The 24126-nt window shown below is 40.4% G+C and overlaps 1 pseudogene across 1 annotated transcript in view; it reads left to right on the top strand.

The window, feature by feature from the left end:
- Positions 1 to 24126, top strand: part of LOC106602899 (BRISC and BRCA1-A complex member 2-like) — a 187575-nt pseudogene that overhangs the window by 5801 nt on the left and 157648 nt on the right. The window contains exon 3 of the transcript XR_014392250.1: positions 18360 to 18454. The product of XR_014392250.1 is annotated as a BRISC and BRCA1-A complex member 2-like (transcript). The remainder of the gene's footprint in view (positions 1 to 18359; positions 18455 to 24126) is intronic.

Raw genomic sequence — 24126 nt, 5'->3', positions numbered from 1 at the left:
GAAGCAACATCTCAAGACATCAGTCAGGAAGTTAAAGCTTGCTCGCAAATGGGTCTTCCAAACGGACAATGGCCCCAAGCATCCTTCCAAAGTTGTGGCAAAATGGCTTAAGGACAACAAAGTTAAGGTATTGAAGTGGCCATCACAAAGCCCTCACCTCAATCCTGTAGAAAATTTGTGGGCAGAACTGAAAAAGCGTGTGCGAGCAAGGAGGCCTACAAACCTGACTGTTACACCAGCTCTGTCAGGAGGAATGGGCCAAAATCCACCCAACCTTTTGTGGGAAGCTTGTGGAAGGCTACCCAAAACGTTTGACCCAAGTTAAACAATGTAAAGGCAATGCTATCAAATACTAATTGAGTGTATGTAAACTTCTGACCCACTGGGAATGTGATGAAAGAAATAAAAGTTGAAATAAATAATTCTCTCTACTATTATTTTGACATTTCACCTTCTTAAAATCAAGTGGTGATCCTAACTGACCTAAAACAGGGATTTTGTACTAGGATTAAATGTCAGGAATTGTGAAAACTGAGTTGAAATGTATTTGGCTAAGGTGTATGTAAACTTCCGACTTCAACTGTATATACATACATGATCTCAGCAAAAAAAGAAACGTCATCTCACTGTCAACTGCGTTTATTTTCATCAAACTTAACATGTAAATATTTGTATGAACATAACAAGATCTAACAACTGAGACATAAGCTGAACAAGTTCCACAGACGTGACTAACAGAAATGGAATAATGTGTCCCTGAACAAAGGGGGGGTAAAAATCAAAGTAACAGTCAGTAGCTGGTGTGGCCACCAGCTGCATTAAGTACTGCAGTGCATCTCCTCCTCATGGACTGCACCAGATTTGCCAGGTTCTGCTGTGAGATGTTACCCCACTCTTCCACCAAGGCACCTTCAAGTTCCCAGGCATTTCTGTGGGGAATGGCCCTAGCTCTCAACCTCCGATCCAACAGGTCCCAGACATGCTCAATGGGATTGAGATCCGGGCTCTTTGCTGGTAATGGCAGAACACTGACATTCCTGTCTTGCAGGAAATCATGCACAGAACGAGCAGTATGGCTGGTGGCATTGACATGCTGGAGGGTCATGTCATGATGAGCCTGCAGGAAGGGTACCACATGAAGGAGGAGGATGTCTTCCCTGTAATGCACAGCATTGAGATTGCCTGCAATGACAACAAGCTCAGTCCAATGATGCTGTGAACCACCGCCCCAGACCATGACGGACCCTCCACCTCCAAATCGATCCCGCTCCAGAGTACAGGCCTCGGTGTAACGCTCATTCCTTCGACGATAAACGAGAATCTGACCATCACCCCTGGTGAGACAAAACCGCGACTCGTCAGTGAAGAGCACTTTTTTCCAGTCCTGTCTGGTCCAGTGACGGTGGGTTTGTGCCCATAGGCGACGTTGTTGCCAGTGATGTCTGGTGAGGACCTGCCTTACAACAGGCCTACCAACCCTCAGTCCAGTCTCTCTCAGCCTATTGCGGACAGTCTGAGCACTGATGGAGGGATTGTGCATTCCTGGTGTAACTCGGGCAGTTGTTGTTGCCATCCTGTACCTGTCCCACAGGTGTGATGTTCGGATGTTCCGATCCTGTGCAGGTGTTGTTACACGTGATCTGCCACTGCGAGAATGATCAGCTGTCCGTTGTGTCTCCCTGTAGCACTGTCTTAGGGTCTCACAGTACGGACATTGCAATTTATTGCCCTGGCCACATCTGCAGTCCTCATGCCTTCTTGCAGCATGCTTAAGGCGTGTTCACGCAGATGAGCAGGGATCCTGCGCATCTTTCTTTTGGTGTTTTTCAGAGTCAGTAGAAAGGGCTCTTTAGTGTCCAAAGTTTTCATAACTGTGACCTTAATTGCCTACCGTCTGTTAGCTATTAGTGTCTTAACGACCGTTCCACAGTTGCATGTTTATTAATTGTTTATGGTTCGTTGAACAAGCATGGGAAACAGTTTACATTGAAGATCTGTGAAGTTATTTGGATTTTTACGAATTATCTTTGAAAGACAGGGACCTGAAAATTGCATGTTTCTTTTTTTGCTGAGTTTACATGGGTACGTACAGTGCCTTGTGAAAGTATTCACCCCCCTTGGCATTTTTCCTATTTTGTTGCCTTCAACCTGGAATTAAAATAGATTTTTGGGGGGTTTGTATCATTTGATTTACACAACATGAAGATGCAACTATTTTTTGTTGTGAAACAAACAAAAAATAAGACATAAAAACCTGAACTTGAGCGTCCGTAACTATTCAGCATGATGCTGCCACCACCATGCTTCACTGTGGGGATGGTGTTTTCGTGGTGATGAGAGGTGTTGGGTTTGTGCCAGACAGTATTTTCCTTGATGGCCCAAAAGCAACATTGTAGTCTCATATGACCAGAGTACCATCTTCCATATGTTTGGGAGTCTCCCACATACCTTTTTGCGAACACCAAACGTTTTTGCTTGTTTTTTTCTTTAAGCAATGGCTTTTTTCTGGCCACTCTTTCGTAAACCCAGATCTGTGCCGTGTATGGCTTAAAGTGGTCCTATGGACAGATACTCCGCTTTGCAGCTCCTTCAGGGTTATCTTTGGTCTCTTTCTGCCTCTGATTAATGCCCCCCTTGCCTGGTCTGTGAGTTTTGGTGGGCGGCCCTTTCTTGGCAGGTTTGTTGGGGTGCCATATTCTTTCCATTTTTTTAAATAATGGATTTAATGCTGCTCCACGGGTTGTTCAAAGTTTCGGATATAACCCTACCCTGATCTGTACTGCTCCACAACTTTGTCCCTGACCTGTTTGGAGAGCTCCTTGGTCTTCATGGTGCCGCTTGCTTGGTGGTGCCCCTTGCTTAGTGGTGTTGCAGACTCTGGGGCCTTTCAGAACAGGTGTACTGTATGTATACTTAGATCATGTGACACTTAGATTGCACACAGGTGGACTTTATTTAATGAATTATGTGACTTCTGAAGGTAATTGGTTGCACCAAATCTTATTTAGGGGCTTCATAGCAAAGGGGGTGAATACATATACACTCACCACTTTTCATTTTTTTTTTTCTTTTTTTTTTTTTTTTCTTCGTTTTATAGATTCTCTTCACAAATTTGGACTATTTTGTGTATGTCCATTACATGAAATCCAAATAAAAATACATTTAAATTACAGGTTGTAATGCAACAAAATAGAAAAAATTCCAAGGGGGTGAATAATTTTGCAAGGCACTATACATACATACATACATACATACATACATACATACATACATACATACATACATACATACATACATACATACATACATACATACATACATACATACAGTAACAGTCCAAAGTTTGGACACACCTACTCATTCAATGGTTTTTCTTTATTTTTACTATTTTCTACAATGGTTGAAAAATTGTAAAGACATCAACATGATGAAATAACACATAGAGAATCATGTAGTAACCAAAAAAGTGATAAAAACAATAGAAATATATTTTAGATTCTTCAAAGATGCCTCCCTTTGCCTTGATGACAGCTTTGCACACTCTTGGTTGAGACCAGCTTCATGATGTAGTCACCTGGAATGCATTTCAATTAACTGGTGTGCCTTGTTAAAAGTTAATTTGTGGAACTTCTTTCCTTCTTAATGCGTTTTGGTTACTACATGATTCCATATGTATTATTTCATAGTTTTGAAATAATACATATTTCACTATTATTTTACAATATAGTAAAAATAAAGAAAACCCTTGAATGAGTAGGGGAGTCCAAAGTTTTGACTGGTACTGTGTGTGTGTGTATATGTGTATGTCTTCATTAATTCCCACAATTGTAGAATAATATGCGTAATAATGTAGGAACTTCGTACGAAGGATTATTACCTATTACCAGGACTTGCAGTACAAAATCTACATTTTTTATAATTCATTTTACATTACAGCTTGTGATTCCATCCTATACTGTCCCTAACATCATTACCCTATAGAAACAGATGTCAGATAAATACACGCGCTCACCTCTCCCACAGAAGCTCAGAAGTTCAACAGTTGTTCCCTCCTGAGTCTAACTCTGTGCAGAAATGGGAGGATTTTATTAACCAATGTCTTGTCCTAGCTTATGTAGCATGGATACCCCCCCTTCCCCTAACACACATACATGCACTTGTCTTGTCTCTGACTATGATTCAATTACATGACATGCTATTTTATCAAAACGATTACCTAATGTTTAATTGATTACGTAATTGAATTAAACCATGCAACAATTAAACCATTAATAACCTTGGGCACCACGGAAGCATTTATTTTTATAGAGCGGTTATTTCCCGAATCCTCTCGCTTAAAGATCTGAAGATCTTTAATATCAATAGCAGTCAATTATTAATTGTCATCTTATTCAGTCTCATTCTGATGGTTGTAAAGTACTTGGTTATCCCCACAAACCTTAGCTAATAAGTTGAATCAGCAATACACACATTGGCTTAATTTACTTACTAAATACCCAAATAATCACACAGAATTACATGGGTGTGTGTGTGTGTGTGTGTGTGTGTGTGTGGTGTGTGTGTGTGTGTGTGTGTGTGTGTGTGTGTGTGTGTGTGTGTGGGGGGGGGGGGGGGGGGGGCGCACACACAGGATAGATCATACATCGATTACTAATCATGTCATGAAAAGCCCCTAGTGAGCTAACCTTGATATGACGGCTGGTTACGCAAAGAAAGGGGGTTGGGTTTCAATGAAAGAGTGGGAAGACTAAGGGATTTGGTCTCTATCGGACCTATGCTAACAAATACAGAATCTTATGCATTCTAATAATCGCCCATTCGGAAAAAGTAAAATGCAAGCTATAGATGTCAAAGATGGAAGACTGGTTTACCCAGCAGAGATCGTCATTGTCCTTTTGAAGAATCTTTCTGGTCGTAGTGTTGTAGAGCAGATACGTTAAATTACCCTGTCGTTCATCGGAGATTGTCTGTTCTTTCCTAGGCCACGTACGTTTACAGCTGCAGCTGATAACTCGACGTCTGGGATGTATCACTTCTTTAGTGGATAATCGTTCAAAGTTCATACCAAGTTGCCATAATCAGCTCGCACTGTATTCTGGCTGGTCTAGTCGAAATTCACCATTCCAGTGTGGTGATCGTCATCCCCACGTTGAAATTCACCCTTAAACATTAGGACAACTGTCCTAACATTTCTGGAACTAAATGTTAATTTCGTTAGGTTGGAGTTGAAATTAGCCCTTTTAAACGTATGGACACCAGTCCTCACGTCATCGGGAACTGAGGTTGACTTCCGTCAATGGGCTTTTGTACTGGGGGAGAGAAGGGCGTGTTTCATAGTTCTCAACCAATGTCTGTTCACTTGGGCGTGGCCAAGTGAACAGTTTACTTCTGAAAACAATTATCTCATTTAGAAGCTAAAATTACATTTCAACTTCTCACAAATAGTTTCATATTTAAACATTTAAATTGGACAACAATTCCATGTGAATCTGAGACTTTCCAAGATACAATTTATGTCATCCTATCATCAGATATAATGTCCCAGACAACAACTGATCTGACATCATATTCTTTAAGTACCAACGGACACTTTCAACTGGTTGAAACTACTCGGGCCCAGGAACTAGAATATGCATATTATTAGTAGATTTGGATAGAAAACACTCTGAAGTTTCTAAAACTGTTTGAATGATGTCTGTGAGTATAACAGAACTCATATGGCAGGCAAAAACCTGAGAAAAAATCCAACCCGGAAGTGGAGGATCTGAGGCTGTAGTGTTTTCAAGTGATTGCCTATCCAACACACAGTGACTTAGGGTTCATTTTGCACTTCCTAAGGCTTCCACTAGATGTCAACAGTCTTTAAAAAGTTGTTTGAGGTGTCTATGGTGAACAGAGAGCCAACAAAGGAAGTTGGAAGTTGTTGACTCAGGAAAGCACATGAGTTCATTGGCACGCATTCACGTGAGGGGTAGCTGTGTTCCAAAACGTTTTTCAAGACATTGGAATCGTCCGGTTGGAATATTATTGAAGTTCTAAGTTAAAAAGGCCCTAAAGATTGATGCTATACAAAGTTTGACATGTTTGAACGAACGTAAATATAACTTTTTTTTACTTTTCGTCGTGACATTTTGGCCGCGTTTCCTACACTTGGAGTAGCTTACTGAACGCGCAAACAACAAGGAGGTATTTGGACATAAATTATGGACTTTATCGAACAAAACAACATTTATTGTGGACCTGGGATTCCTGGAAGTGCCTTCTGATGAAGATCATCAAAGGTAAGTGAATATTTCTAATGCTATTTATGATTTTAGATGACTCCAAAATGGCGGGTATCTGTATTGCTTGGTGTCTTTTTCTGACGCAGTACTCAGATTATTGCAAAGTGTGCTTTCCCCGTGAAGTTTTTTTAAAATCTGTCACAGCGGTTGCATAAAGGAGATGTTCATCTATAATTCTTTGAATAACAGTTTAATATTTTATCAACATTTATGATGAGTATTTTTGTAAATTGTTGTGCTGATTCACTGGCAGTATTGGAGGCAAAATATTTTCTGAACAGCATGCGCCAATGTAAAATGCTGTTTTTGGATATAAATATCAACTTGATCGAACAAAAAATGCATGTATTGTGTAACATGATGTCCTAGGAGTGTCATCTGATGAAGATCATCAAAGGTTAGTGCGTAATTTTAGCTGGTTTTCTGGTTTTTGTGACACCTGTCCTTGCTAGGAAAATGGCTGTGTGGTTTTTCTTGTGTTGGAACTGTCCTAACATAATCTAACTTTATGCTTTCGCCGTAAAGTCTTTTTGAAATCGGACAATGTGGTTACATTAAGGAGACGTGTATCTTTTAAAATGGTGTAAAATAGTCGTATGTTTAAGAACTTTGAATTATGACATTTTTGTGGTTTTGAATTTGTTGCTCTGATTTTTCACTGGCTGTTGAATAGTGTGAACCGTGTGAGAAGCAAAAACGTATTTTACTTGCTGATCTAAAAGTGGATATTTTCCTTCTTCCACGCTGGATATAAACTGTGCTCACTCAGAGTCCTCATCCATTTGTTCTGTGTCACTCTCCCTGTCATTTTCTGCAATAATCGCATCCAAATGTGTATACTTGGACTTCGATTTAGCTTATCCACTCTTAGTAGCCATGTTGTACTTTTTCCGTTTTTAGTGAAGTTTGTAGAAGAAAGCAAATCATTGCGTAATATAAACGTCCCTGCGTCCTGTCGATTTTCAATTAAGAAGTGTTACACAGTGCTCTAGCATAACAGTCGATTAGTTAGTTTTGTGGAAAGACTCGGAATTCATGCGAAAAGCTGTAAACAACATGGATCGTGTTAGGATATAAAAATGGATTTTAACAAAACAAAACTACGCTACATTTTATCTGTGGGATCAGAGCAAGATTACTGAATGTAATTACATTCAACTCCTGAAGGTAAATAATGTATCAAACCAGTTGCCTTGATAAGTGTTTTGTTGTTGTGCATTATCCTCAAGCATGGTATTTTTTCACTCTAATAGCTACTGTAAATTGGAAACTGCAGTTAAGATTAACAATCATTTAGACATGTCTTACATGGTCAGAAAACATATGTCCCAGAAAGTTGGCTGTTGTTTACAACGCCATTCTAGTAAAATATCACATATTGAGCAGCAACTGTCCCGATTTCAGGACTCTGATCCAGTAGAGGTTAAAGGATGCAAATTTGGCAACGGTCTACACACAACATGTGGGACAGAGTTTTACTGTGTGTGTGTTGCAAATGTATTTCTTGCACTTGATGCATGTGTACTGTGTTTTCCTGTCCTTCTTGGGTCCACACACAACACAGCGCTTATTCCTGTTGCTACCGGCTGCAATCTAGAATGATGATAACACTTAGTTCAAGAATTTTACTAACATCTCACTCACTCACATATATAGTTACAGCAGGCCAAGGTAGGAGAGTCAGACACACATGCAACATCACTCACACTTACTTCCGATATTGGAGTTGTTGGTTCTGTGGGTCGGGCGGATGGGGCACCAGCATCCTCCTCCTGAATCCTCCTCACGATTGCTGCAGAAGCTGGGGTCCTTGGGAATGTTGCCTCCTCTGGATTTGAGTTCTTACCAATGCCTTGCCCAGCTCCTCGAGAAAGAGGCGTCTCCTCTGGAGCTTCCCTCTGTTCCAATCTGGGTTCAACGCCATCCAGATGACAAATGCGTTGTACGCTGAGATGTCCAAGATGTTGAAGAATATCACAAGTGGCCAGCGTAGGGTTCTTCTTTTGCAGCTGTTGCCTGTCACCAGCTTGTCTGAATTGTCCACCCCTCCTTTTGTGGCATTGCAATCCATTATGATTTCTGTTTTTTGATATTCCTGGCCACATTCTCCCATCCCTATGCAGCGTACTCATGAGTACCACATTTTTGCCTTTCTTTGGTGCGTAGGACACTAGGGACGTGTTGGCCGTGAACACAAACTAGAGGAATTGATAGGCCTGTTCTGTGTATTCAACAGCTGAGGTGGGGGTTCTGGCTTGTTTTTTCGTACAGTTCCTACCATCGTCAGCTTCCTCTTGAGGATCTCCTGTCCCAGCTTGCGCAAAGTAAAAAAGTTCTCATGTGGTGATGTGGCCACGGAGTCCCAGTGTTACGTCCAGGACAACCCGGATCCGTTGGTTCATCTCAGGGGCTCCTCCATCTGGCTTCCCCATATACACTTCCAAGTTCCACGCATATGATGAAGTAGCGTCACAGGCAGCCCAGATCTTGATTCCATATTTTGCTGGTTTAGACGGTATGTACTGCCTGAAGGGGCATCGGCCCCTAAATGGCATAAGCTGCTCATTGCCAGTAGCGTTGGGCCCAGTGTTGTAAAACAGGGGAAGGCGATCATCCCACACTGACCTGATTGCAGATAGCTTGTCTCTGCCGCCGAGCTGGTCTGGTGTCTCCGTTATCAAAGCGGATAATCCTGGAAATAATGTGGAAGATATCCAGAGACGTTGTTGCATTGAAAAGTTATCTGACAGTTTCTGCATCCCAAAGGGATACTGTGGATTCCCCATTGGATCTGAAAATAACAGCAAGCATAAGAACACCAAAGTATGCATGTAAATGAGTTTGGTCAATCTCCTTCCATCTCTCTAAAAACACGCCTTCCCTCTAAAAGTCCAGAATGATTTTCTGCATGGTGTCTGGGATAAATAGTTCAGAAGAAGACTTTATGTCCTGCACATGAGTAAACGCCATCCGTGTTGGCCCTGGTTGCATCCTTATCACATTGGTAGCCATGCAGGGTGGCTCATTCCTTGGGCAAGAAGACCATTACATTTCAACAAATGTTTTTTTACATCAATATTTCTCCTCCTGCAGGCAGCTGATGGTTGCTGATGGGCTGGTCCTGGGGCTGGCGGAGGGTCAATCTCATCCTCTTCTTCCAACTCACTGTCGGACTCCGAGTTGACAGAGACATGATCCTCATATTCAGAAAATTCTTCATCTTCCAAAGTGGAAGACCCACACTAGCTTCTCTCTCTGCAAAACATTTTTTTAAGGCCCTCTGAGCAGAGATTTTTTTTGCCATACTGATTGATTGTGTTAAGGAGCCACACATGCAAAGCAATTTATTTGTTGTGTCCCTCCCCCAATTTGCACCTGGCTAGGGTAGTGTGTGGGGAAAATATATATTTTTTTTTACAATGTATCAAAATAATGTATTGTGCGTGTTCCCGCAATACATTGTGTAGTTTCACACACTACAAAGGGTAAAGAGTGCAAGAAAAGCGAGAGACGGGCAGGGAGACAGACAGGGAGACAGACAAATTTTAGTTTTCACCTACACACACACACTTTTCCACACTTTTATTACCCTCGGGTCCAGTGGACGCGAACACCACATATGTAGTATAAATGTGAAGGGGTGTGAAAGGTGAAAATTTATTATTTTACATGTTCTTCACAGAAAATGAGTAAAGGCCAATGAGTCTCAGGTTGAAAAGTTATCGATTGTATAATTTTTCTTTTAGTAAACATTGAAAATGGGTCCCACAGACCTGAGCACTGCACAAGGGTTAAGTTTAGTCTAACTCAAAAGGTCAAATAGGGGGTGCTTATATTTGTCCTGTTTCACAAGTGTGTAGCCTGTACAAGTGTGTGTGTGTGTGATGAAATGGAAATGTGTTTTTTGCATATCTCACTCCCCCTGAGACACCCTAGTACAATGGGGTCACGTCATGGGATCAGCCATTATTTGAGCAATTAGGGTTAAGTGTCTTGCTCATTGCCAGATCGCCATTATTATTTTTTTTGCCTAGTCAGCTCGGAGATTCGAACCTGGCCCAATGCTCTAACCGCTAGGTTATCTAATAGTGGATACCTGCCACCCTTTTTCTCAGTGCTTATGAAAGTATGGAACATTTGAACACTTGCAGCCACTATTTTGCTGATACCCCAATAAACATAGTGTTTATCTTACTGGAATTGCATGAAACAAACCTCTCCTTTGAGAGAAGTCCCACATTTGAGTCTTTCCTTATGAGCTTGGCTCCAAAAATGCTTTCATGCGCCACAAGATGTTTTTAAATGATTATATCTCATGCGGGAATGATCTTAATTTGGTGTTCCTGGAATGGCTGTGAGTCTCTCTCTCTCTCTCTCTCTCTCTCTCTCTCTCTCTCTCCACACACACACACACACACACACACACACACACACACACACACACACACACACACAGTAAAAGGTTAAATTATATTTTTATAAGAATAGTTTTTAAAACCAGCACTGAAGTTTTTGTGTTTGGCATGTGTGAATGAAAAGGTTATAAGCCTAAAACGCAAATAGCCACAACAGGTAGAACCTATTGCTCAAGTCAAACAAATACTGTAGAGAAGTATAGACTATTATTTACCACCTTGCTGCAGGTCAATGTGTGCAAAAACAGAGTTACTGAGGTAAATTGTTTCCTGGTTTTCATTTCACAACTCCCTCAGCTGCATCTGCCTCCCACTTAATCACTCACATCAAAAATAGCAGGAGATGAGGAGCGAGCCAGCTATGTGAGTTGGTTTGGCATTTCTGGTTTTGTGGCGGATGATGACTTACTGACAAGTCATTCGAACAGATGCTTAACCATTTCATTGAGACTTTGGCAAGAGATTTAAGATCATGACTTAGTCCCATACTGACTGATTCAGTATTCGCATTTTACTATGTCACTGAAAGTGATTCCATCTGGCTGATACAGGTTATTCTGTGCCCTTTATCATACTATAGCATAGTGTAATTTGGGGATTTAACCTCTATGGGCTAGGCGGGACAAATTCGTCCCACCTACGTAACAGCCACTTGAAGCCTGTGGCGCGATTTTCAAAACCTTAAAAATCCTATTACTTCAATTTCTCAAACATATGACTATTTTACAGCTATTTAAAGACAAGACTCTCGTTAATCTAACCACACTGTCCGATTTCAAAAAGGCTTTACAACGAAAGCATAACATTAGATTATGTCAGCAGAGTACCAAGCCAGAAATAATCAGACACCCATTTTTCAAGCTAGCATATAATGTCACATAAACCCAGAAGACAGCTAAATGCAGTACTAACCTTTGATGATCTTCATCAGATGACAACCCTAGGACATTATGTTATACAATACATGCATGTTTTGTTCAATCAAGTTCATATTTATATCAAAAACCAGCTTTTTACATTAGCATGTGACTTTCAGAACTAGCATACTTCCGGAGGAATTCGCTAACATTTTACTAAATTACTCACGATAAACGTTCACAAAAAGCATAACAATTATTTTAAGAATTATAGATACAGACCTCCTCTATGCACTCGATATGTCCGATTTTAAAATAGCTTTTTGGTGAAAGCACATTTTGCAATATTCTAAGTACATAGCCCAGGCATCACGGGCTAGCTATTTAGACACCCGGCAAGTTTAGCACTCACCATAATCATATTTACTATTATAAAAGTTTGATTACCTTTTGTTGTCTTCGTCAGAATGCACTCCCAGGACTGCTACTTCAATAACAAATGTTGGTTTGGTCCAAAATAATCCATCGTTATATCCGAATAGCGGCGTTTTGTTCGTGCGTCCAAGACACTATCTGAAATGGTAAATCAGGGTCGCGCGCATGGCGCAATTCGTGACAAAAAAAATCTAAATATTCCATTACCGTACTTCGAGACATGTCAACCGCTGTTTAAAATCCATTTTTATGCCATTTTTCTCGTAAAAAAGCGATAATATTCCGACCGGGAATGTCCATTTAGCTAAACTGAGGAAAGTAAACAAAGCTTTCGGTCGACGCGGGCACGCGCCTGAGTCTCACAGTACTGTAACCAGCCACTACCCAAACGCGCTACTTTGTTTCAGCCAGAGCCTGCAAAGCCACGATTCAGCTTTTTGCCGCCTTCTGAGACCCTATGGCAGCCGTAGGAAGTGTCACGGGACAGCTAAGATCCTCACTCTTCAATAAACAGAGACAAGAAGAATGACACCTTGTCAGACAGGCCACTTCCTGCCTGAAACCTTGTCAGGTTTTTGCCTGCCAAATGAGTTCTGTTATACTCACAGACACCATTCAAACAGTTTTAGAAACTTTAGGGTGTTTTCTATCCATATGTAATAAGTATATGCATATTCTAGTTACTGGGTAGGAGTGGTAACCAGATTAAATCGGGTAAGTTTTTTTTATCCAGCCGTGTCAATACTGCCCCCTATCCTAAACAGGTTAATTGATAGTGTAGTTTTTTTGTATTCAATTCACTAAAACTGGATATGGGTACTTCCCTTGCCCCAATATTTTTACAGTATGTCTGGATCATCAGTGTTTTTCCTCCTCATAAAACACTGAAATAAAATGAGTGTACTGTTGGATAAATACAAAAGTGTTTTAAAATATCCAGTAAATGTTAAGCAATATTCTTTTTCCAATTTAATTTTTTACTTGGCCTGCTTCTCATTATCTGTTTTTTGTCTTTTGAGTAATCCTACGTTTGAATAGGCATCCATAAGCTTTTTTGTATTTGTATCCTTTTTCATTGTTTCAATATTTTTGTCTGAAGATCAAGTTTATTTGTGTGCAAATAAATGTGGTAATAAATAGATTGAATGTACCTGGCATCATTTCCAAAGTGCCTCTAATCAAATAAAATAGACAGAGTACTTTACAGACCCAGTTTCTGGGAGTCTGGCAGCGCCTGAAACTTCAGTACTTGTTGTGGCGCAGCGGTCTAAGGCACTGCATCTTAGTGCTAGAGGCGTCACTACAGATGCCCTTGTTCGAATCCAGGCTGTATCATAACCGGCCGTGATTGGGAGTCCCATAGGGCACCGTTCAATTGGCCCAGCGTCGTCCGGTTTGGCCCGTGTAGGCCGTCATTGTAAATAGGAACTTGTTCTTAACTGACTTGCCTATTTAAATAAAAATATTGCTCACTGTTTCCTGCTCTTTTGCCTGAGGAAGACTTTGTTTAGTCAAGGATGCAAGGCCTCGGGGTCCTTGCCAGTGTTTTGACCTGCCTGCTGATAGTGTGCAAGAGCGTGATGGCACCGCACACAACGAAAGACAAGCTGTGCCGTTAGAGCAAGCTCTCTCCAGAGCCTCACCAACGTAGCTGTTAGAATGTGTGATGTGGAGGTTAGGATTTTTGACCACCATAACATTTGTCTACTTAGTCATTAACGCCTGGGGGGAGGTTACCCTAAGCAGGCATGCACGCACACACACACACACACTATGGACTGTGTATGTTGTTCTCCATATATAGTCCTACTTGTACAGGTGGTCCAGTGCAAAATGGTAACCCCCCCTACTCCAGTCCCTCTACAGCTCCCTCCGGTCAGGGTGTGTGCCAGTATATTGGTCCAACAAGTATTTTGACTGGCTTCTAGACATTTTGACAGATTTATGGCAAATCCCCTCCTACCTTTTTGATACCTTTTTGAGACTCATATTTCCCTCACTAGCTTTAAGCACCAGCTGTCAGAGCTGCTCACAGTTCACTGCACCTGTACATAGCCCATCTGTAAACAGCCCATCTATCTACCTACCTCATCCCCATACTGTATTTATTTATTTATCTTGCTCCTTTGCACCCCAGTATCTCTACTTGCACATTCATCTTCTTCACATCTACCATTCCAGTGTTTTAATTGCTATATTGTAATTACTTCGCCACCATGGCCTATTTATTGCCTTAAATTACCTCATTTGCACTCACTGTATATAGACTTTTTGTTTTATTTTGTTCTACTGTATTATTGACTGTATGTTTTGTTTATTCCATGTGTAACTCTGTGTTGTTGTGTGTGTCGAATTGCTACGCTTTAATAACCTGTCTGGGCCAGTGGGACGCTTGCGTCCCACCCTAATCAACAGCCAGTGGAATCGCGTCGCGCTAAATGCAAAACCTCATAAATGCTATAACTTCAATTTCTCAAACATATGACTATTTTACACCGTTTTATAGATACACCTCTCCTGAATCGAACCACGTTGTCCGATTTCAAAAAGGCTTTACAGCAAAAGCAAAACATTAGATTATGTCAGCAGAGTACCCAGCCAGAAATAATCACATAGCCATTTTCAAAGCAACTAGCATGCATCACAAATACCCAAAACACAGCTAAATGCAGCACTAACCTTTGACAACCTTCATCAGATGACACTCCTAGGACATCATGTTACACAACACATGCATTTTTTGTTCGATAAAGTTCATATTTATATATAAAAACAGCATTTTACATCGGCGCATGACGTTCAGAAAATCTTTTCCCTCAAATGCTTCTGGTGAATTAGCGCTACAATTTACAAAATTACTATTCGAAAACATTGTTAAAATGTAATATTGTCATTCAAAGACTTATAGATTAACATGTCTTGAATGCCATCGCTTTGCCAGATTTAAAAATAACTTTACTGGGAAATCACACTTTGCAATAAACGACGTGGTATGCCCAGAAAAAAAGTCTAGGCTATAAATGTTGGAGCCATCTTGGAACGATCAACCATCAAAAATACTATTGTAAATAATCCCTTACCTTTGATTATCTTTATCAGAAGGCACTTCTAGGAATCCCAGGTCCATAACAAATGTAGTTTTGTTCAAAAAAGTTAATAATTTATGTCCCAATAGTGTTAGCGCGCTCCGAAGGCTAGTGAAAATGTACCGTGTGCGTCTGACTTGTCGTCAGGAATGAGCAAAAAAAATATATTTAAGTTCGTTCAAACATGTCAAACGTTGTATAACATAAATCTTTAGGGGCTTTTTCAACCAGGGCTTCAATAATATTCCATTGGGACGGTTGCATTGTTTTTCAAAACGTTTCGAAAAGGGAGAGTACCCATGGGCGCCGACGTCACAATGGTAATGGCCCATCCCCTGTGACCAAGTTCCACAGCCTCTCTTTCAGTCAATTTTGATAGTAGGAGACTCAAACCACTTTGTAAAGACTGGGGACATCTAGTGGAAGCCATAGGAAGTGCTAATTGATTCACAAGCCCCTGTGTGTTTCAATGGCAAATGTTTGAAGTGATATCCACACATCAGATTTCAGTTTCCTGTCAGGATTTGTCTCAGGGTTTTGACTGCCATATGAGTTCTGTTATACTCACAGACACCATTCAAACAGTTTTAGAAACGTTAGGGTGTTTTCTATCCAAATCAAACAAGTATATGCATATTCTAGTTACTGGGCAGGAGTAGTAACCAGATTAAATCGGGTTCGTTTTTTTATCCGGCCATGCAAATACTGCCCCCTATCCCCAACAGGTTATCTTGGCCAGGTCGCAGTTGCAAATGAGAACTTGTTCTCAACTAGCCTACCTGGTTAAATAAAGGTGAAAAAAAAGAAGAAAAAAAACTCCTGTCTGGAAAAATACTGCCATGTGTATGTTTGGCTCTTCTCCCTCTCTGCCAAAACACTCTGCGCGGACGGAAAAAGAATTGTGTAACATCTGAACATTCTGAACTACAGTGAGCTCAAAAGTATTTGGACAGTGAGAGGTGAGTTTTTCTGGGTAAGTCTCTAAGATCTTTTCACACCTGGATTGTGCAACATTTGTCCATTTATTCTTTACAAAATTCTTCAAGCTCTGTCAAATTGGTTTTCGATCATTGCTAGTCAACCAGTAAATTTAAGTCAAACTGTAACTCGGCCACTCAGGAACATTACTGTCTTCTTGGTAAGCAGCTCCAATGTTGATCTGGCATTGTGTTTTAGGTTATTGTCCTGCAGAAAGGTGAATTTATTTTCCAGTGTCTGATGGAAAGCAGATTGAACCAGGTTTTCCTCTAGGATTTTGCCTGTGCTTCACTCCATTCTGTGTATCTCTTTTATCCGGAAAAACTCCCCAGTCCTTAACGATTACAAGTATACCCATAACATGATGCAGCCACCGCTATGCTTGAAATTATGAAGAGTGGTACTCAGTAATGTGTTGTATTGGATGTTCCCCAAACACACTACTTTGTATTCAGGACAAAATATTATTCCTTTGCCACATTTTTTGCAGTATTACTTTAGTACCTTGCTTAGGATGCAGGTTTTGGAATATTTGTATTCTGTACAGGCTCCCTTCTTCTTTTCACATTGTCAATTAGGTTAGTATTGTGGAGTTACTACAATGCTGTTGATCTATCCTCAGTTTTCTCCTATCACTGCCATTAAACTCTAACTTTTTTAAACTCCCCATTGGCCTCATGGTAAAATCTCTGAGCAGTTTCCTTCCTCTCCGGCAACTGAATTAGGAAGGATGCCTGTATCTTTATAGTGACTGGGTGTATTGATACACCATCCAAAGTGTAATTAATAACTTCACCATGCTCAAAGGGATATTCAGTCTACCAATAGGTGCCCCTCTACGAACATTGGAAAATCTCCCTGGTCTTTGTGGGGTACAGAGATGAGGTAGTCATTCAAAAATCATGTTAAACACTATTATTGCACATGGAGTGAGTCCATGCAACTTATTATGTGACTTGTTAAGCAAATTTGTACACCTGAATCTATTTAGGCTTGCCATGACAAAGGGGTTGAATACTTATTGTTTCAAGACATTTCAGCTTTTCATTTTTAATCCATTTGTAAAAATATTGAAAAAAAACATACTTTGACATTAGTGTGTGTGTGTGTAGGCCAGTGACATACATTCGGGCTGTAACACAACAAAATGTGGAAAAAATCAAGGGATGTGAATACTTTCTGAAGGCACTGTATGTGTATTAAAGTAGTAAAAAGTTTTTGGTCCCATATTCATAGCACGCGATGACTAGATCAAGCTTGTGTGACTACAAATTTGTTGGATACATTTACTGTTTGTTTTGGTTGTGTTTCAGATTATTTTGCCCAATAGAAATGAATGGTAAATAATTTTGCAGTCACTTTTATTGTAAATAAAATATATAATATATTTCTAAACACTTCTACATTAATGTGGATGCTACCATGATTATGGATTGTCCTGAATGAATTGTGAATAATGATGAGTCATGGTAGCAAATACTAAGCTTTTTACTACTTTAATACGCAAGTGAATTTGTTCCAATACTTTTTGTAAAATGGGGGGGGGGAAACGGTTCACCCGATATGGATGAAAATACCCTCAAATTAAAGCTGACAGTCTTTAACCTCATAGTCATTGTATAATTTCAAATCCAAAGTGCTGGTATGCAGAGCCAAAACAACAACATTTGTCACTGTCCCAAGACTTTTGGAGCTGGATATTGACCAAGTTCTAGCCTATTCAATCCCACTACTCTGTTAAATTCTGTATAGCAATATGGACTATTCTGTGCCAATACTGACTATGGCAAATTTAGCATTTTAAATGTTTAAGTCTTACTGTAAATGGGCAGTTTGGTTGTTAGTGGAATGTGTGTTGTTCCTTGTGCACCATGATGATGTTTCTGAACAAGTGTGCACCAGTAGTCACATGTTCTCATTCTTTCATAACAGTACATAACATGTTCATAACAGGTCCATTTCATCACAGTTTACTTAATCCCGAGTGTTAAATAACAGAGTGATTGGACTAATAGCCAGGAGCGTGTGAATGTTGATGCATGTGGTCATCAATGGTACCTTATCGCATCAGCTATAATCAAAGTAGGCCTGATTGTGTTGACCTAAGGTTTTAATTCAGTTGAATCAGCATTGTGGTATATACATTTTCCCCATCTTCTGTAGAATCAACTTCTTATTTTTTATAAGAAGTGTTTGTGTGTGCTCGCTGCTCGAGTAGTAAACATTGCTATGGTGGTCTGAATTAAATTCCTTGTTGTGTGAAAGCTGTGACAAAGCTGACGTGATAATTCTGTTCTTTCTCAGGGGACATCATATTCAATGCACAGGATCCAGAACTACCTCCAGACTTCATATTTGGGGAGGACACGGAATTCCTGCCAGAACCCTCGGAACTCCTGGTGAGTACAATTCCCCAACTCACTCATTTCCCACACCTCACTCATTTTCCACAATTCCCCACAGCTCTGTTTCCTCACCCTGGTCTAGTGTGAACGACTCACTCAAGTTACTGCTCAGACAGATTGTGTGGTGAGCATTAGAAGGCAGATGGCTCTGGTTTGCTGTCCACATCCTTGGGCCATTCTGTTGTTTTGACGCCCTTTTATCTAGAACTCAAGTCCTGGTATTGATATGTGAGGATGAGTCAACAGCCATATTGATCCCATGACATCCAGTGTTCTGTTGAAAAGGCGTTGGTGCATTGCGTAATCGCTTCTTCTGTATGTGCTGGCCTGCATATCCCGCCCTTTTGCAGAAAAATTTTGATTGCACCAGGCTAATTTACAATTGGCAATGAGTCAGTAAGTAATCCCATCAGATTGCTTAGAAATGGTTTCCTTATACATTGAGTAAAAAATATTCTAAGATTGTTGCATGATGAGCTTAGATTGCTCAGATGCTAAGCCTCTCAGATGTTTAGATTCACAAACACATACAGCAATCCCTGGAACTTTCTATTGCAGGTTGCTAGTAGGGATGGGCGTATTCAAATATCCGAACAGATGTTAGTATTTGATTACCTGGGATATACATTTTTCACTAAAAAAATTGGGCCTATTATAACAATGACAAGGCTTTATCTAAAATTAAATACAAGAATCTATGTGACATTGCTACATACCCTACAACAATAGACCATTACATGTTTTATGACCGTTTTTATGAGTACGTCCCATAAAAACTATGCACTGGTAGACGCACCCATTTCACACCTGTAGCTTGTTGTTATTGTCGGTCAATCCAAGATCAAAGCGGCGTTAGTCAGGCTCCATGTGTAGCAAGTGAAGTGGGAGATTTCTAATCAATGCAAAATGGAATTAATTACGGATTAAGTCTGCTAAATGAAAAGGAGTAGGCTAGAATGATCAACTAACAGGTAGGCTGTTTAATATGAATGGAGTTGTTGGGCTGCAATTTCTGAGGCTGGTAAATCTAATGAACGTTTCCTCTACAGCAGAGGTAACTCTGGGTCTTCCTTTCCTGTGGCGGTCCTCATGAGAGCCAGTTTCATCATAGCACTTGATGGTTTTTGCGACTAGACTTGAAGAAACATTCAGTTATTTTCTGGATTGACTGACCTTCATGTAAAGTAATGATGGATAGTCGTTTCGCTTTGCTTATTTGAGCTGTTCTTGCCATTATATGGACTTAGCCCTATTTGGTAAAATACCATCTTCTGTATACCACCCCTACCTTGTCACAACACAACTGATTGGCTAAAACACATTCCACAAATTAACTTTTAACAAGGCACATTAAAATCTAAAATATATTTTGATTTGTTGAACACTTTTTGCGTTATTACATGATTCCATGTGTGTTATTTAATAGTTTTGATGTCTTCACTATTATTCTACAATGTAGAGTCAAAATTAAGAAAATCCCTTGGAAGGGTAGGTGTGTCTAAACTTTTGATTGGTACTATACAGTTGAAGTCAGAAGTTTACATACAACTTTGGAAGTATGCTTGGGGTCATTGCCCATTTGGAAGACCCATTTGCGACCAAGCTTTAACTTCCTGACTGATGTCTTGAGATGTTGCTTCAATATATCCACATAATTTTCTTTCCTCATGATGCCATCTATTTTGTGAAGTGCACCAGTCCCTCTTGCAGCAAAGCACCCCCACAACATGATGCTGCCACCCCCGTGCTTCACGGTTGGGATGGTGTTCTTCGGCTTGCAAGCCTCCCTCTTTTTCCTCCAAACATAACGATGGTCATTATGGGCAAACAGTTCTATTTTTGTTTCATTAGACCAGAGGACATTTATCAAAAAAGTGTGATCTTTGTCCCCATGTGCAGTTGCAAACTGTAGTCTGGCTTTGTTGGGGCGGTTTTAGAGCAGTGGCTTCTTCCTTGCTGAGCGGCCTTTCAGGTTATGTCGATATAGGACTCATTTTACTGTGGATATAGATACTTTTGTACCTGTTTCCTCCAGCATCTTCACAAGGTCCTTTGCTGTTGTTCTGGGATTGATTTTGCACTTATCGCACCAAAGTACATTACAGTACATTAATCTCTAGGAGAACGCGTCTCCTTCCTGAGTGGTATGACGGCTGCGTAGTCCCATGGTGTTTATACTTGTGTACTATTGTTTGTACAGATGAACGTGGTACCTTCAGGAATTTGGAAATTACTCCTAAGGATGAACCAGACTTGTGGAGATCCACAATTTTTTTTCTGAGGTCGTGGCTGCTTTCTTTTGATTTTCCCATGATGTCAAGCAAAGAGGCGCTGAGTTTGAAGGTAGGCCTTGAAATATATCCACAGGTATACCTCCAATTGACTCAAATGATGTAAATTAGCCTATCAGAAGCTTCTAAAGCCATGACATCATTTTCTGGAATTTTCCAAGCTGTTTAAAGGCACAGTCAACTTAGTGTATGTAAACTTCTGACCCACTGGAATTGTGATACAGTGAATTATAAGTGAAATTATCTGTCTGTAAACAATTGTTGGAAAAATTACTTGTGTCATGCACAAGGTAGATGTCCTGACTGACTTGCCAAAACAATAGTTTGTTAACAAGGGATTTTTGGAGTGGTTGAAAAACAAGTTTTAATGATGTAATCTAAGTGTATGTATACTTCTGACTTCAACTGTTCTTGAAATTATAGATTGTCAACTTTATACACAGACGATGAATGCAATATCTACCGTATTGAAACTGAATATATAAATATTGAATTTGAAAATTCAGTTATATTCATTCAATTCAGTTTCAAATCATGAAATCCAAGATTAATTCATGAATTAAATTATTCAATTTGTGCATTACAAATGTTTTTTTTTTTTATTCAATTCAAATTCAATATCCTTATACAAATTCAAAATTAAGAGGCTTAGCAGTCGTCTGTGAGTTAAGTTCTGAGTAGTTGGAAGACAGAGCATTTTACATGGGCTTAATACACCAACACAATCTAGGAACAAACATATCACCTCAATCATTGGTTTTCCTGAGAAATTCACCAGCAAACACACACCTGATGATATGGTACAGTAATAAGAATACATTAAAGGCAAGAGTTGAATGGCAACCAGGAATTGGACATAGGGTTGGGCGCTAACTTGTTAATATTGCTTTGTCCCTGTGGAAAACTCACTGCTGGAAATGTTTCAAAGACGACGGATGCCAGACGAGATGGTAAGAGGCTTGGCAAGAGGCTTTTGTTACTGTTGCTTTTACTACAGGGTCTTAAAGTTTTCCACATGGCTATTTCTAAAGCCACCTAAGAGGGAGAAGTTAAATTCTCCAGCTGTGTCAGAGTCTGGGAGACAAGTGGGGAATAATTGCTTACTGTCTCATAAACCAGCTGCGCACATAAGGGGAAGAACATCATCGCGCCATTGCTTGGCAGCCCCACTTTGTTTACTCTCGCTGTCTTTCTGGCCATGTTTTCATAATCCCAACTTTTTCTCTCCCCGGGATGTTTTTTCCTTTCTCCTTCTCGCTCCATCTTTAGGTCTCGCTCTCCCGCTCTCTAATTCCATAAAACCCTGTTTTCCTAACGTTTCGGTCCATTTGCCATTTCCCACCATTGACTCGTAAGCAGACCTCCCCTTCGCCAGTAATCGTTATGAATCAGTTTTACGAACTGGAAACTGCAAGGTAGGACTTTGGGAAGAGCTAAAAGTGAACAACTGAACTAGGTGACAGAGCAACTTATTTCCTCATTGGAAGAAGAACTTGCAGCAGCTGCATAAACCACCTTTTGACTTACCTTTGAACAACTATAGTGTTAGGATTTCCCTTCATTGGAACTAAGGGGCCTAGCCCAAACCATGAAAAGCAGCCTCAGACCATTATTCCTCATCCACCAAACTTTACAGTTGGCTCTATGCATTTGGGCAGGTAGCGTTCTCTAGGCGTCCACCAAACCCAGATGTGTCTGTCGGATTGCCAGATGGTGAAGCGTGATTCATCTCTCCAGAGTACGTTTCTACTGCTCCAGTGTCCAATGGTGGCGAGCTTTACACCACTCCGGGCCGACACTTGGCATTGCGGATGGTGATCTTAGGCTTGTGTGCTTGTGTGTTGCTGCTCGGCCATGAAAACCCATTTTAAAATATGAAAACCCCTGAACAGTTATTGTGCTGACGTTGCTTCCAGAGGCAGTTTGGAACTTGGTAGTGAGTGTTGCAACCGAGCATTGATGATTTTTAAGTGCTACGCGATTCAGCACTTGGCGGTCCCGTTCTGTGAGCTTGTAGCCTACCACTTCGCAGTTGAGCTGTTGCTCCTAGACGTTTCCAATTCACAATAACAGCACTTATATTTGACCGGGGTAACTTTAGAAGAGCAGAAATTTGACAAACTGACTTGCTGGAAAGGTGTTATCCTATGATGTTGCCGCGTTGAAAGTCACTAAGCTCTTCAGTAAAGCCATTTAAATAATGTTTTACATTTTTATTTATTTCACCTTTATTTAACTAAGCAAGTCAGTTAAGAACAAATTCTTATTTACAATGACGGCCTACCCCGGCCAAACCCGGACGACGCTGGACCAATTGTGCGCCGCCCTATGGGACTCCCAATCACGGCCAGATATGATGCAGCCTGGATTCGAACAAGGGACTGCAGTGACGCGTCTTGCACTGAGATGCAGTGCCTTCGACCGCTGCGCCACTCGGGAGCCCCATTCTACTATTGCCAATGTTTGTCTATGGAGATTGCATGGCTGTGTGCTCGATTTTATACAACAGTCAGCAACGGGTGTGGCTGAAATAGCCGAATCCACAAATTTGAATGGGTGTCCACATTGTTTTGTGTATATATAGTGTAGCATTACAGTGGGGTTTATACAGACACATATATGTATTTTGGCTCACTGTCCAATTGTTGCATTCATCTTTAGATTTCAGATAGAGATTTGGGCCAAACAGATTTGCTTGGGGCATGCACTCAGGACAGGAAGCCAAAACCCTTACAAGTGTGCAGCAAGTGTAGGCTACACAAATCATGTACGTACACACACTTCAATACACAAATGGATCTGGGTCTTGCCAATGCTGGGTCTTGCCAAAGCACACCACTCAAACACGTGCTAATGAACTCAACCATTAATCACATCGCACACTCTTGACCAAGAGACCAAACAACACCCCATTTAGGTAACAAAGATGTCAACAACGAGGCGCTGAGATTTTCCATTTAATCAAAATGTCCCAACACGTACCTTTTTTTGCCCATACACAAGCAAGTCAATATAAACATGGACTTAAAGTGCATTGAGTGAATTGTTATTGTCCTTGGAACTGCCATGCTTTTTTTACACTCAAGGGGGGTAAACATTTATTTTCTCAGGGTCTTGCAGTATTCCTGACGTCTCAGCTAAATGTTTGTCTTGTTTACAGTGTTAGTAGCCTCCTCCGTTGTGTGTTTTTGGCCCTCTTGTAAGTCTGTCACTTTTCACTATTGAAGCTGTGTAACATTATAACCTATCTGTGTAATTTTAATGAAGGGCAATGTTGAAACTACAATGGGAAGTTCAAAACTAATTGATAACCAAAAGTTGGCTTAATGATTTTAAGAGACGCACTGTATAGTAGAGAATTTCACATGGAGATGA

This window comes from Salmo salar, chromosome 01 (assembly GCF_965601325.2).
Source record: "Salmo salar chromosome 01, fSalSal1, whole genome shotgun sequence".
Taxonomy (NCBI): Eukaryota; Metazoa; Chordata; class Actinopteri; order Salmoniformes; family Salmonidae; genus Salmo; species Salmo salar.
This window is presented reverse-complemented; position numbering and strand designations above follow the sequence as displayed.